The sequence below is a fragment of the Callospermophilus lateralis genome, chromosome 16 (genome assembly GCF_048772815.1).
Source record: "Callospermophilus lateralis isolate mCalLat2 chromosome 16, mCalLat2.hap1, whole genome shotgun sequence".
Classification (NCBI taxonomy): domain Eukaryota; kingdom Metazoa; phylum Chordata; class Mammalia; order Rodentia; family Sciuridae; genus Callospermophilus; species Callospermophilus lateralis.
Genome location: NC_135320.1, coordinates 28,748,931 through 28,766,010, shown reverse-complemented (window position 1 = coordinate 28,766,010; position 17,080 = coordinate 28,748,931).

Below are 17,080 nucleotides of genomic sequence, written 5' to 3'. Positions count from 1 at the left end.
TTAAGCAAGCATTTGAAGGAAAGTCCATTTTAACTACTTTTTTTTGCAATAATTAGATTAAAGGTGTAACTTTCATGCCAACTAAATATGTCTCAGTGGTTTAGAATGTCTCAAGGCAAATGTCAATCAAAGAATCTAGTCTTACCACTTACTATTCCATAGACGCTCATATAAATTTAGGAAGGTATGGAATGAAAAGGCAAATAAATATAGTAGATCTGCCATCTCTGTCTCTAGGCACCTAGGATGCTGTTATTGGAATCTCTGTCTCCAGGGACCTAGGGTGCAGTTATTGGAACATGGAACTGATTAAATCAGACTCACAACGAGCCTCTAAGGTCTTCAGAAATCTGTATTTCCAAGGAGACATAGAGAATTAAAATAACTCTTGGAGCCCTATCTCCTATGGAAAGAGTGGGCTGAGAACAAGTGCATCTCTGAAGGACTTTGAGGTATGGGCATTTCAAATATAGTAAAGGATACGTCATCCTGTTTGCAGTCACATGATTGCAGCTGCCTTACATAGAAATTGGCTAGATGTGAACTTAATTTGATCTTAAACTTTTTAATGTCACTCCAAAGGAAACTAAGTTACTTTAATAAGCACATGGCCCCCTTGTCTGGAACAGAATAGAATATGGAAATCCAGGAATGTTCAAGTTTTTAATGTCAGTCTGATTGCTGTAACTTTGAACCAATAGGATTGTGAGTTATATCACCATCATTGACGTCTCAGATGATAGAAACATCTGACCTTCTAAAGCATCACACTTACTATTGAGCAACCTGTGACTTTGACTTGCCAAGTATCTTCAAGAAACCTGGAAATGTCAGTGATCAGATGTCTGGTGGTGGTCAAGACAGAGAAAGACTAGTAATTCTGGGATTCAGTTTGTATACCACTTTCCTATCTCTTGTTTCTTGATGCCCACTCGTCAATGGAGGAAATGAATGTAGAAATATATAAATGTTTAACCACATGACTTGTTTGGTTTCTTGAGTATACAAGACATACAAAGAACTGGGTGCTTGCTGTGATACAAGAAAAACTGCAATTGAAAACTGCAATTCAACTTTGGGCATATTCTGTAGTTCCTATTCTGTATATAGCCAAGGAATACAATGGAAAACAACGACCACAAATCCACAGAAACCCAAGAACCTCCAAGACTGTGGAGAAGAAAAGAATAGGAAGGGAAGCTCCTCCTGGTAGGCAAAGTAAGGCCCTGGTCAAAGAAATCTCCTAATGCTGAGCTTAGAAAGGCTTTGTGGTACCCACCTAGTGGAACCTGCCCAGGGGCCTCAGTGACAGCTGTATATATTTCATATTTCCTATTCTGAATTTGAATGTGCATTCCATTTATTATAGCATTACCTTTATTTGGGAAAAAATGGGAAAGAAAATAAAAGAATGAGTTATAAATTGGGGTATATGTAAATGATGTAATACTATATGGTGCTTTTAAATGATACTGTAAAACATTTAATAACAAATGGAATATTCATCTTACATAGGATTCCATATATTTTTTTCTCTTATTTTTTTGGGGGGGTTCATTTTTTTTAATTTTTAAAAAATTTTTATTATTGGTTGTTCAAAACATTACATAGTTCTTGACATATCATATTTCATACATTTGATTCAAGTGGGTTATGAACTCCTATTTTTACCCCGTATACAGATTGCAGAATCACATCGGTTACACATCCACTGTTTTACATCTTATTTTTTTTATTATAGTTATTGTCACACATTAATAGTACAAAATAACGGTTCTCTTTGTGACATTTTTATACACATGCAGGTAACTTATCCTCTGATTACTACTGTACATTGGTTGTATTGGGAGAAGGTGTTGCAGATAATTGGTATTTTTAGTTTATTCATCTCAAAACAAGAGGATCCACATCTAGATATGATGGAGATAAAACTACTGAATAAAATCTTGAGTTCTGGAAACTGAGAATGGATGTGGCAACTAAAGAAATATTTGGAGATAGCTTGAGCGTGTTCTTTATTTGGTAGGATGGAAAATAAGAACAGACTGCTGCAGAAACATTGACTGATCACCAAATATCTAATGCGTGTCCACATTTCCCATCCCCCTCACTTAAGACAGAGTCATGTGACCTGCTGTGGACATGGAGTAGGAATGATGCCTGTTCCTTCCCAGCTGAAGCATAAGAGCAGCCATAAATCCTCCATGTCTGGTTATTCCTTGCTGTGATAATTCCTCACTAGGTCCCTTGGTCCCCAACCTATACCTTCAGTGTGATCAACAATATATGTGAAACCATTAGGAAAACAAAATTAGTTTTTTTTTCCAGCAATACATATCCCATCCTAATGCAAACTCTAAAATTTACAAATTGGCTTGCACATTAGATAATAGAAATATTAATAACAAGGTCTTGTGATACTAAGATATACATTGCAAACCAAAAGGAAAACAAAATACAACCTAGCCAAGTAGAAAATTCTTACTTTGCAATCTAGCCTTCTTCCTCACACATTTTCCTAGTCCTTAAATATCCAATCCAGGCAGGAATCAAGAAATGTATCATTGTGCTGTTATAATATCATCTTAATATTTCCTTCATTAATATTATGATTTCTCTGGGTGTTAACCCATTTTGTGTAGATGCCCTCAAAACTTCAGTGGAGGTAAAGGACTGGCCCCTTATCTATCACTCGCCAACCCACAGAAATAGCTGTCCCAGCATCTGAACTTAGATCACATCATACTCCACAATAACAGAGTCCTTGAAGGCAGTAGGGAAATGAATAACTGACAGGGGTGTGCTAGGTACAAGGTCAGACAGCATGATAGGTGCCTGTGAGCAGGTTTGGCTTTCACCCTTGTCATCAGCTGCTTATGCATTAAGGGGTTCATAGAGAAATCCTGGCAACCAATGCATAGGCAGCTGCAGTGTGAAGTGCTGAAAAGAGGTTGAGCAGAGTGTGCAATATATCAGCACAATGTCAATCAGGGTGAATGAAAGAAAGCAACTACTGGAGGAGACTCTGTTTTATAGTTATCAAGCAAAATCTTTGAGCAAAAGATATCCTGGTTCCCAGGAAACAAACAAAATACAAACAACACAGAGAATACACGTGTTCAGCAAGGTGCAGTCATTTTCACATAGGATTTTTTTTTTTTTGCACAATTAGAAATCTATTCGAAGGAATTAATCAGAGATTTGCAAAAATATTTAGATACACAAAGTAATATCCATTTATTTATAGCATTACTTTTATTTTGGAAAAAATGGGAAAGAAAATAAAAGAATGAGTTATAAATTGGGGTATATGTATATGATATAATACTATATGGTGCTTTTAAATGGTACTGTAAAACATTTAATAACAAACAGAATGTTCATCTTACATAGGATTCCATATATTTTCTTCTCTTATTTTTATTATAGTTATTGTCACATATTAAAAGTACAAAATAATGGGTCTCTTTGTGACATTTTTGTACATTCATATTTTGTACTTGGATCAAATGTACCTCCCCTATCACCTTCTCTTACGCATCCCCCCAGTTTCCTTACCTTCTGTAAGAGTCCTCCTACTTTTTTTTTAAATTCTAGAATTCACATATGAGAGAAAACGTGATATTTGTCTTTCTGGGTCTGGCTTATCTCACTAAACATGATGATCTCTTTTTACATCAATTTTCCTGTGAATTACATAATTTCATTCTTCTTTATGACTTAATACTCCTCTGTTAGGTAAATATACTACATTTTCTTTTTTAATATTTATTTATTTTTAGTTGTAGTTGGACACAATATCTTTATTTTATTTATTTATTTTTATGTGGTGCTGAGGATCAAACCCAGTGCCTCACAGGTGCTAGGTTAAGTGCTCTACAGTGCCTCACAGATGCCTCACAGGTACTAGGCAAGCACTGAGCCACAACCCCGGCCCACACCACAGTTTCTTTATCCACTCATTTTTCATCTAGGGATTTCTATGAAATAGTGTTATCATAAACTCTAGTGATAAAAGTAATGAATGTAAAGGGGAAGTGTACATTTTTCATTGGCACTTTGGGTAACCTTTTAATATATCAAGCACATTTGTCCTAATCATCAATGAAAGTGACTTTTTTTAAAGTGATATTTTTGGCCATGTCTTCAAATTTTCCTTTCTCTTTAGCAGGCATGGTCTTCCACCTTTCTGAGCACTTCTTAGAAAACTCTGAGAAGTTGACCGAAGCATCTGGGTGCTTCTTCTTGTGCTTCTCCTGGCAAGTTTGCACAAAGAATGCATATGATGACCTTTTGCCTCTCAGCTTCTTAGGATCTCCTTTGCCCATGTTTAGTTGTTTTTCCTCAGTGAGGCACAGAGTCACCCAGTGTCAGACCAGCCCCAGCGCTGTCTCTGTGGAGCTCAATGTACTGCAATGGCTGTGATGGCAGGAGCCAGACCAAGCATGGCAAAGGTGGACAAGGCCTATTATAAAAAGAGAAATGAAAACTATATCACTCCTAAAGAGAAAGAACAAAAAAGAAATTCAAGGATCCCAATGCACTCAAGAGGCTTCCATTGGCCTTCTAGTTCTGTTCTGAATATCGCCCCCAAATCAAGGGAGAGCCTCCTGGCCTGTTGGTGATGTTGCACATAATCTGGGAGAGAGGTGGAATCACACTGCTGCAGGTGATAAGCAGCCTTATGAAAAGAAAGCTGCTAAGCTGAAGGAAAAATATGAAAAGGATATTGCTGCCTACTGAGCTAAAGGAAAACCTGATGCAGCCAAAAAGGGAGTTGTCAAGGCTGAAAAAAGCAAGAAAAAGAAGGAAGAGGAGGGAGATGAGAAAGAGGAAGATGAAGAAGATAATGATGATGAATAAGTTGGCTTTAGCACAGTTTTTTTTCTTTTCTATAAAGCATTTAACCCCCCTGTACACAACTCACTCCTTTTAAAGAAAAAAAATTAAAATGTAAGGCTGTGTATGATTTGTATTTAAACTGTACAGTGTCCTTATTTTTTTATTTCTTATTTTTTTTTTTTTTTTGTATAGTTAACTCACTACCAAATGCGTCTTTAGATAGCCCTGTGCTGGTGGTATTTTCAATAGCCACTAACCTTGCCTGATACACCTTGGGGGTTGTAAATTGGCATGGAAACTTAAAGCAGGTTCTTGATGGTGCACAGCACAAATTAGTTATAGATGCGGGCAGTAGTTTTTCATCTTCAGTTTTCTCTGATGCAGCTTTTACAAATTAATTGTTGTTCTGTTAATTGAATACCACTCTGTAATTGAAAAAAAAATAAAAAACCCCACCAAAGTTGCAGCTGTTTTGTTGACATCCTGAATGCTTCTAAGTAATTACAATTTTTTATTAGTTAAAAAATCATATTTTTTTGCACTCCTATCAGTGAAAGTGAATTTTAAACTTGCTTTTAAAATTTGCAAAATATAGGACTCTATTTTGGCATCCCATCACCTCTGTGTTCCTCTGCCATCTCCATAGTTTCCATTACAAGATCAGATAGCAGCAATCTGGTATTATATATCAGCTTCACTTAAGTGGTGATTATTTTCTTTTGTAAAAATTTCTTGAAAAGTAGAATATCTACGTTTATATGATCTTCATATGTATGATTATATGAATATGATTAAAATACATATCATAAATATAATTGCTGCCTCAAAGCATGGGAAATACAGATAAAACTTGACTTTGTTATTACTGATATCATTCAAAAGGCATTATCAATAGTGAAGAATAAGTGAAAAGGAATAGAAGCCAAGCAAATATATCCAAATGCATTTTAAATTTCAAAGAAAGGTTTTTTAAAATTATAGACCTTTGAAATACCTAGGTTGTGTGTTTCTTTCTTTCTTTCTTTCTTTCTTTTTTTCTTTCTTTCTTTCTTTCTTTTTTTTTGTTAGTAGGGGATGGGATTCAGGAAGCAAGGGAGAGAAACAGAATTATTAACACTAATAAAGGAAAGGAAAGTCTACAAAACTTTTAGTAGTGTCAGATCAAGAGGAAATGAAGAGTAAGTGGGAATTAATTGGAGAAAATGTTTTCCTTTAACAATATTCACATTTGGTACCACTTTGATAGTTTTGTCCATGATTAGCTGCAGCTTTGAAGTTGCATGTAATTGAGTTTATGTGATCAAAACTCAGCATCAGCCTCAGATCATTTTGGTGTGCATTTCAGATAACATTTCTAAATGAAACTCATAGATTGACAAAATATTTTCAATATATCTACATGTGTGTTTGGATTACATCATTCATTTGTTTTCTATTTATTATTCTTCAGTAGATTCATCACTCTTGTGATGTTTCAGGCTCATTTCTAAGTGCTTAGTCATGAACAAAGAGATGTCATTCTGCCACATGAAGCTAACATTCTATTTCAGAGATACTAAACAAATACATATGTACTAATATATAAATATTAAGAAAATACTGTTGACTTAAATTTCTGTGAAACATTATTAAGAGAATGCTTTTTAGTGTTTCACAAAGATTTTCTTAGCAGATATGAAAACATTAGACAAATAAACAAAATTGAGTGACCTTGGCAAAACCAAATTCATCTATAATCTTATACTATATTCTGGCTTTATCAATTTAATAATGGGGGATGTTGATTTTTCTTCACTTATTATTTTGCAAGTGTTTCCATTTGTCTTTAGTCTTCAGGGTTATGTTTTAATAGCTGCAGATATTACAGAGTATATACAAAAATTCATGCTTTTATTTTTGACAATTGTATGATGATAAATGAAATATGTGTATATATACATATATATTTACATATATATGGAAATCATTATCTTTATATCTGAATAGATCACCACTAAAAGGTGCTAAAAGTAGAATTGGTGGGTCTAAATATTATGTATATTTCACAACACTTGATGTGTATATTGTGAAACAAATTTATAGAAAGGTTATACTTTCTTATTATTATCACACCAATATGAGATATTATGTGGAGTTAAAACTTCAGTCCAAATATATCTCAGTGCTATTTTAACCAATCAATTTCTTTCTTTCTTTCTTCCTCTCTATTTTAAACTATATATATCTCTTTAGTGATGAGGTTGATTTTTAAAAAGTGTTTATTGTGTCTTCCCCTTCTGGAATTCTTCATCATTTGACCTTCCTCCTTTTTACCATGAGGTTGTCAGTGTCTTTCTTTTGATTTATGGAGTATTTTATGTATAAAACACATATTATAATTTTTTCCAAGCGGTGATTTATATTTACATATTTTGACATTTTAAGATTCAGAAGTATTTTTATGTACTCAAATTTATGGATTTTTTTTGTATTTTTTTCTATTCCTCTTGTGCTTAGAAAATCTAAGTATGATAATATAGTATGATAAGAAAATCTAAGCACAAGTCAATAAAATATTATATTCTTCTAGTTATTTGTAACCCCCCCCCCCCAATAAACTCTTTCATCTGTGTGTGATTTATTTTGGTGAGATGCGATTTAATTCAAGCCTTTTCAAGTGACTTATTTTCCTAACACTATTTGTTAATAAAAGATGCATTCTTTTCCCCACAGCTTCGTGGATACTTTTTCATCTGTCAAATTTTCACACAAACACATATATACACAGAAATCTGTTTAATCCGTTGAAAAGATTCTGTTTTTAACGTTGTGTAGGAGTGTCAGTTCCGGTACTTTGGGTCCCAGATGTTAACAAATTCCAATAATTTCTGGTACTGTCTTGACGAAATGGGGGAGAAACACCGTGCGGAGGCATTTAGGACCCAGGGGAAAGCCAGGCTCAGTATAGAAGGACAGAGTCTCGGGCGCACACGCCTCCTACCAAAAATCACAGCCCCGTGGAGCCCAGGCTCTCATTCACAGCTTTCTAGAGAAATCTGAGCTCGAACCTGCCAGAATAGGGGATCTCACCCACCCCGTTCAGCCGCGCGAGGACACCTGCAGAAACACATTCCCAAAGCAAGGCTGGGCGGCTTGTGTGAAGGTATTTGTTGCCTTTTTTCTCCCTTCTGTATTTTGCGCGCCTCCCTGCCTTTCCCCGGGTCTTGCGATGCCATGGCTGCGGCGTTTCAGCACTTTGGTGCGTGGACAGCTCCCATCTGCAATCTCTCTGCGCTCCATCCCTTCCTGCACCCCACTCTCCACCGCCTCCGCGGTCCATCCTCCTCCTCCTCCTCCTCCGGCGCCCGCTCAGCCTGCGCCCCCTTACACCATCGGCACCCCCATCTCCACCATCGCCGCCGTCATCATCTCCACCATCACCGGCGCGGTAACTACAGTCAACACAACTGTGTCTTCTTCCCACTTAGACAAAGCCCCAGGTCCGCAGGGCAGGGGCAAGGAGCTCAAGTTTACAGGCAGAGGAGGGAAAGTTCAGGGGAACGACACCCCTGAAAACAAAGAGAGACGTCTGCTTGAGAGAAAGGGAAAGTGAAGACAGGAAGGAGAGACCCCCCCGGCACACGGGGACAGATGGGGTACTTGCCAGACACCAGCAGTTAGCCAGCTGCCTTTCTACAGACTAGGGACTGTTTAGTTCAGGAAATTAACATGGCCTGAGGCGTAGTGTGATTTCCAGAAAGACGGAGATGGGAGCTCAACCCAGGTTTCTGGTTTTTCCAATGGAGAATCACCAGGAAGCAGGGTGGGGGTGACTGATGACTCACATTCACCCACATGTCCGTTTTCCTTCCTAAGCATTTACTGTAGAAACTCTGGGATTAAGTTTTTTTTTTTTTTTTTTTTTTTTTTTTTTTTTTTTAAGTGAAACGTTTTGTAAAAATGGGAACTCCAAAGGTTAACTTCGTGGTCAGAATGAAAATTAAAATGATGGTAATGATAACCTAACAAATGGGGCTCTCATCGGAAAATTCTATTTGTTCAAATGTCTTTTTCTGCCTTTTTATTGCATTCAAATTCTCTAATCTTGGACCTATCTTGGAACCAGAAAGGATAGATCTTTTGCCCAAATGGCCAAAGTAGTAATGATATTCAGAACAGATGGCCTGGCTTTGTTCATCACGAGTCAAGGACTGGCTCAGATTTGAAAGGCGAGATTTTTGTGTGCTTTCTCAGTAATCAGGCGATAACACCATTTTCCTATAATAGTAAAGGGTAATAGAGTGCAAAAATTGAAAAGGCATTTTATGTAAGTATGGCTTGCCAGGCTCTGCTTTTAGAGTGCTAGCATTTTCTAGCTCAGCTGAAGGGAAGTTGGAACATTTTTCAAATATCTGATTAATTTGGACTTGATAGTCCAAAGACAAGTCATGGTACCTATTTGATTTAACCAGGATTGTCTGGTTTATAGGTGCCAACAAACAACAGAAATAAGTGCCTAAAACTGTCATTAAAAAAAATAAATGTTTTGGTGCATGCTCATCTAATTGATTTTTGTTGTACAACAAAGTGTTGGGTTGCTTTTTTACCCCCAGCAAGTTATTTTTTATAAAATCAGCATCTTAATTAAAATGAGATTTATTTAAATGGAAGTCATGTCAGGTCACATGTAAAAGAGTTCAAACCAGAGCACAGGAAAGCTTTATTTAAAAATGCTTTAGTACATTATTTCTGCCTTTTAAAAAAAGAAACAGTGAAGCAAGTTTCACCTAAACCAGCTGCTCATCACTAAAGACATTGCCAAAAATAAAGAGTCACAAGCAGGTATTTTCTAGAAGAAGTTTTGAGGAAGAATTCACATCTAATACTCTTTCTGAATGAGGAATAGTAGCATCATGTCAAAAGTTACTGCTACCGATTATATGAACCAAAGCCTAATTTCATCTGCCCCTAAATTAAAGAAATATATTTAGTGAAATGGATTTTAGAGTAAAGGAAAACTTGGTCATCCATATATTGTCCTTAGATTGGTAATATCCACAGTAAACAAGAACTCTCAAGTCCCTGAGCAAGGAGATTCTTTAAACTCCCTTATCTGTCTGCAAAGAATGATTCAGCCCCCATGATTTTTTAAAAAAGTATACATATTACCAATTCTAGCTGTTTTGCACCAGAAACTCAGGCCAAGAATCCAATGCCTCCAATGTTTCTGCCTTCCTGTGCTTAACACAATTTCCTGAGGCTGGGGACATTTCAAAACAATGCTGCTTGGGTGAGATTTACATGCATCTGTCTCAGAAGCAATGCCTGTCCCTGACTGAAATATGCTGAACTTATTAATTTTTATAGAGTGCCACTATCTTGGTTTCCTCTTATTTTTTCTATTATGGGCTATTTTTCATATTTTCAATCTCATTTAAAAAATGAATTTAAAGGTGAACAGAAAGCATTTTTCATCAGAGTGTCATCATACAATTTGGCAGACATGCTCATAGAAGGATGTAAAATTTTAGATTCAGAGTACAAAACTGGAGGGTCCCTCAATTCCCAAAAGGTTAAATTATGAACTCTTAAAACTGTCTGCTCACTTTTTCAGTCTTTACAAAGAGAGGAACCTTCTTATCTCTGAAAGTCTGTTCCCGACTTTACACACTCCCTTGTAGCACAGTCATCCTTAGTAAATGGATTCAGTCTGACTTTAATATTCTGGGCTTTTTTTGTGTGTGTGACAAGGTGACTTGGACAGAGGAAGTAACACAGAAGAGTGGGTATACAAAAATTGAACTTGACTACATGCAGTCAATCCAGAAATACCTTCAACATTGCCAAGTGAGATCTTCTTTTTTTCCCCCTTTCACATCCTTCTCCCAAATATGGATTGTTTTGATCATTGTTCATTTTTACACAGATGTCACTGAAATAGTTGTTTTGGGAGAAGGTCCACAGAGTGAATTACTACAAATCTGTAACATTTAACGTCAGCCCCAAGTTTTATATCCATCTAAAGAAAATTAAGCTTAATTCCAATCCAAACTTTTCTTAGTTTAAAGGAAGTTTATGTTCTTTTCCTTAGTTCTTCATGGATGTAGAAATAAACTGATCAGACACTCCCTGCCCCACAAAAAGTCTTCTCTTAGGTAACAGGTTCATTGTCCTCTAGTTCTGCCACCTCCCACAACCCTTTATTCTCTCTCTTCTGGTCAGGTTACCAATCCTCTTTCTTTTTATGGACCCATTCCATGACAGGGAATGTCAGAGAAAAGTGTCCCAGTGGTAGACTAATTTCCTGTGAGCTTTTCTTCTTAATTTTTGAATTATCCAGAATTTTCTGAGATGTGTTTCAGATGATTTTCTCTGTATCCTGGACCCTTGTAGCAAACCTTCATTGCCTATAACTTTTCCATCTCTGCTCCTTAAAATAACATCACCTCGATTCAGCTTCTATTATTGCTCAAATGTCTTATGTAAAGTCCTATACCTTTATGTGTGTCAAGTACATAGCTTATTCATTGTTCTTTATGTTATAGTTTTGGAGGAAGTAAGAGGGAAGTTGTGCACCTAGGAATAGAAGTTGGGGTGTTCAAATCATAGGCTTTATAAATAAAAGGCTTCTCGATGCATGGCTAAAGTAAAATAAATAAATAAATAAATAAAATGTTTGATTTTTCTTTCTTTCATTTTTCTTTTCTCCCCTTCCTCTATTTTTCCCTCTCATTCATTTCTTTCTATCTTTCCTTCTTCCCTCCCTTCCTTTTTTGGTTGATATATAGATAATGCAAAGGTGTGAGAGTAATTAATAGGGTGATAAAATAAGCTATCGTGAATGCTATTTTTCCATGGGGCGTGAACACAATGAGAGAGCTTTTACTCTCATTTTGGATGGTGTAGCACTGCTGTACACAGTGTAAGCTTTTCTTCAAGGGCAGATAATCTACCTTTTCTACCACTTTGGGTCATGACTAATCCTATAGACCAACACTTCTCAAATTGTAATGGCCATGAAACTTGCCTGGAGATTCGGTTTCCCATTCAGTAGGTCTCAGTGGGTCTTGATATTCTGCATTCCAAACAAGCTCCTAGGTGCTACTATTGTTGCTGGTCCATGGACCACTTTAAAAAAAATCTTAAATGGCACATAATATTTGCAGGTATCTATGGAATATAGTCAATATTTCAATATATACATACAGTGTGTGGTGACCAGATCAAATTCATTAGCATTTCTTTGTGTTGGAAAACTTTAAACTCCTCTTGTCTAGTTATTTGAGATATTATGATAATATATCATATGTGGCCCTACTATGATAAATAGTGCTAGAGCTTATTCCTCCTACTTAATTGTATTTTGGTATCTGTATTCTAACTCTCCCTATTCCCACTCTCTCCTTTCCTTGTCAGCCTCTAGTGACCACTATTCTCTTCTCGGTGAGATCTACTTTATAGGCTTCTATATATGAGTGGGAACATATGGTATTTTTCTTTCTGTGCCTGGCTTACTACATTCAGTATAATTCATGGACCACCCTTTGAGAAGCAAGGACAAAGAACAGTTTTCTTCCCCCCACCCCCCGCAACAATCCCACCTTTGGGTCTGATTAGTAATTAATGGGACTCACTCAAGACAGAACACTCCAATATCTGATGAAATAAGAGCTTAGAAATCATATGTCTGATTGAGTAGAAAGATATACAAACAGCACCCTTTTCTCCCACCTTACCATAAGCATCCTGCCTCATTTCACTTTCACCAGGCATTTTTCTTAATTTTATATCGGCTGCCGCCATTGTCTGCCTGACCACACCCAGAAGACAGTTCCAATTACATATTCGTGCTGGAAAACCCTGAGTAGTAAGGATGGCAAGATCATTTAACAGCCACCTTTGGGAGGGTTGCCTTTCTTATATTCCTCTAGATTCTTTTTTGAAAAAATATTTTAAAAAGAAGAAGATGATCTGCTATTAGAGGAATACCTTTTTCCTTCAATGACAAAAGAGCCAAGTGTCCCCCTCTTCTTCTCCCAGTGATACTCCTAAGATACACAAATGATTTGTTTTTAAAGCTTGGATATCAACTGGCAATGATGTCTTATGGGGATAACTTAATAGTATAGGAAAACATTGCAGTCTGATTTTCCATGTCTCAGTAAATTTCCCCTATAGATAGTCTTTTTAAAAAGTATATTGGGGTATAAGGTGAATGGCACTTCAATGAAAAACTTTTCTACCTAGTGCAGGAAGGCAGCAGAAGAATCTCAGTCTTTCCCTACAAGTTGGCTTTCCCCTCAACTCCTGACATTGTTTGACTCGAAGCAAACCGAAAGAATGAAATACTCATAGGTGGTTCTAGAACTCAGAATGCAATCTTCTGCCAAATAAGTCCACTCTATCTGATGCCCGGTCTATTTTAATTCTGATCTGGCATCTATTTTGGGTAAGACGTTCTCAGTGTCTCTCCTCTGATGGAACTCTTTACAATTTACTTTTAACCTTTCTTAAGAACAGGAACAAATGGAAGCAGATGACTGTGTTCTTGGTTGCTATTTTAAAGGGAGCCAAGGGAGTATACACAATGAATATTTATGTGGCAAGAGTAAGCCCTAAGCTAGGACTGAGCAAAAGGTGATGGAGTGTTGACCGGGAGCCAGGACTCCATTCTGATCACGCTACACTTTCAGATGATTAAAGGTCTCCCCTTCATCCTTCCAGATGGATCTCCCTGCCCCTAGTACAGATAGTTCAGACCTGCAAGTTGGCCAACATTTGATAGAAAGTCAATGCACTGGGGACCACTTTGTTACTCACAAGGCTTAAGTTTCTTTGCCTGTACTAATACAGAAGTCCTACAAGCTATAATAGTCCCTCTGAAAATTCAACATTTGCAGAAAGATTCTTTCTGGTCAGCACCAAGAATGCATGGTTAACAATCCCTGAGATTTAAGAGTAGGCTCTGCTGGCAGTAAGGGGACATATTGTAATCAGGAAAGATTTCAAATACAGTTGTACTTAAAATATATATATCGTTGTTCCTTGATATTTTCAATTTTGTTCTAGATGTACCAGCAGCATCTACTTTTATTTAATTTGGTATAAAAATTCCTTTTGGCATTCCTAAGTCAAACTACACATTTCATTTAAAAAGCTGAAGTGAGTCTTGAGAAAGGTAAATATTTCTAAGGGTTAACCTAATTCAACATATGCTTAAAACTTGGAAACACAGGTTTCACACTTGCTAATGATGGAGGTCATTGATTAGACTTTCCTGGCAGAGTTTTATCACTGAGATTCATTTTTCACCCTTTTCTTGTAATAGAAGTCCGCAGTACAATATGGGTATTGTTTCTCATTTTATGTTTGTCTTAATTTAGATTTGTGTACTTAAATTTTTTCTTTTTATTACCAAGAACACCCAGAAGTCATACAAATTTGAAGTAATCTTCACTAGCTAATAAGGTCTTACCTTTCAAATAATATTTAGGCTTTATATATTTTATCTTCCTGTTAATAACAGCAGTATTCTCTCTTCTCCCCAAGTATGGGCAAGTTTACAACATCCCTTAGATGATCTTTCTTAGGATTGGCAGGGGTGGGTGTGCATCTGCTGTGTGAGTAACATTGAGGGCACTGGTACCCAGAGCCATGTAAGAAAAAGTATCTCCTTGGATAAGCAGGAAAGCCATGGATGAATCTTAGGTCAGGTAGGTTGGGTGAAAAATCTTTGTTCTTCCACCTATATTTTATATAAATCTCAGTTTTATCTTTTAATTTAGTAAGTAATAACTTAGCTTTAAAGATTGATATGGAAATTACATTCTATAACATCAAAGCCCTTGACAGTGACAAGTACTCAACAAATATTTGTTTTTCAAATCTAATACTAGCTTGTTATCTGACTTTAAGCTAGTTTCTTGGATGTCATATGTTTCAATATCTTTTATTTGTTCAGAGAAAACATAATTATGATATTAACAAAATTATTACGGTTAATGCAAAATGAATCTTTTCACTTGACAGGCCCCTTTGGCCTGTGCTGTTTCACATGACTTTAACATATCTGAAGGAATTTTCTTTGTTTTATCTTTTGGAGGATCATCATAACAAAGGAAAGAGATAATTGATATAAAATGCTTTGAAATGATACATACACATGTATATATTTTTAGAAAAGGCACTGCTACTTATATTCTGATTTTTTTCCTGATACTCAATGTGTGTTTCTGAAGATGATAACAAAATAAATGAAAATAATAGGTAACAAAATAATGAAACAGATTTCATCTGAATTTCTATACTTTCTGAAAGGATTTTTATACATAGACTCCTTGGTATGTAAAGAATATCATATATTTTTAATGTGCATTTCCTTAAGGCTGAATTCAATAGAATTCAATAGAAAAAAAACATATAGTTTTTTTTTCTAGTGGAAACCTGTGATGGAATATAAATTTAGAATCCTGTGATATTAAGTATGACATGGAGACTCTTTTTGTCTTTCCCCTTTATGCAAAAATACAGGGACCTAAATTTCTAGTTCATTAGAAAGATGTGGATTAGAATTGAAGGTATTCTCTACTTGGCCTCATCAGAGGGGCCTCTTGAGTTCCTTTATTTGTCTTTAAATACAGAAGCATTTGAGACCACACCAGCAATGGGAAGAGATGGTTTCTGCATCTGCCTGAAGTGCCCTTTTGGGTTATGAAGCACATTTTACTGGTGATGTCATGCCTGGCACTCCGCTAGGCGTGGCAAAGTATCAGTTTTTCAAATAGAGTGTCAGGGACTTTGCAGGAGCAAAACACATGAAGAAAGAGAAAAAATTAGTGATAGCTGAGAAAGCCTAGAGAACTAGATTTTAAATAGCTCCAGTTATCTTCCACTGAAAAAAAGAAGATGAGAAGGTAACTCAACATATGTAAGATATAATACTAGCTACCTAAGAAAATTTGTTCATTCATTAGCATATTTAAGTTCCCACAATAGTAAATCAGTAAGAAATTTAAGGGTAGGGGAGCAAGGGCTTAGAGGAAGGTGATTTGCTGAAGGTGTTAGGTAGCAAATATTAAAACCTCTCTGCTACACCAAAGAGGCAGAACAGCATATTATTTAAAAGCATAGTTCAGAGAAAGATTGCTTGGGCTTGAATTCAGTTTCTGCCTCTTAGGACTGTGTCATCTTGGGCAAGTCATTTAACCCCTCTGTGCCTCTGTTCTCATTCATTTCATACAGTTGTTCTGAGGATTAAATTCTGTGGTACATAAAAAGAAAAAAATCTTTCTTGGGATAATAAAAAGTTATGATAAATAATATAGTTATTATTATTATTAATACCATTAGAACAGAAAACCACTTCTATTTTTTTTCATATGATATCAAGTTCAATGTTTCTACAATGCTAATCCAGAAAAGAGGAGAGAGAACAAAAGATTATAGTCAATCGAAAATGCTATATCCTGATGAATATTCTTCGTATAACTTTTCTGTTGCTTTATCTATCATCAATTAAAGTTAAGTAGAAGTGTATTTATGCTCCTGATACAAAGAATTTGCCTTTAATGGAAAATATCTATTTCATTCTAAGTATGAAACCTATTGACCCTGGTTTGGGTATTCTCCCCAGAAGCTCCACTCTATGCTGAGCACAGAATAAAGATGTAGATTGGAGTAAATTTATTTCAGATATTATAGATTGGAGGCATAGCAATGTGTGAAAACAGACCATGAAAAATGCAACCTCAACTTTCCCCTTGAACCCACGGTAATTTATCTCAGACACATTGTCAAGTTCCCTGAACCGTTAGGTAAGTAACTTGCTTCAAATTGCTTTAAATCTTCTTTTGGGAATGAGCTGTTGCTGTGCCTTGTACTCTTGGTACTGTGCTCCACAGCTTGGAACTGTGAACATTTCCCAGCATGCTTCAGGGAGACCAGGATCTGAAATCCAGTGTGCCTAGGTGAAATTCCTCTCTCATAGATGAAGTAAGACATTAAAAGTAGGGTACAATGCCTCCTTTTAGGAAAATCAGCCTTAGAGGTATCCAAATAGAGGGGGAAACCCACTTATTCACTCACACAAACAGCATTTTGAGTGCTTTCTTTATTCACGTATGCTATGTATTATCATTGAGCACCACTTTATAGCATGCCCTATTCTAGGCACTGAGGATACAGCAGAGAACACAGTGAAATAGTTCTGCTCAGGAGCTGACCCCCTTTATGTTGCACACTGTGCTGGGAATACACAGAT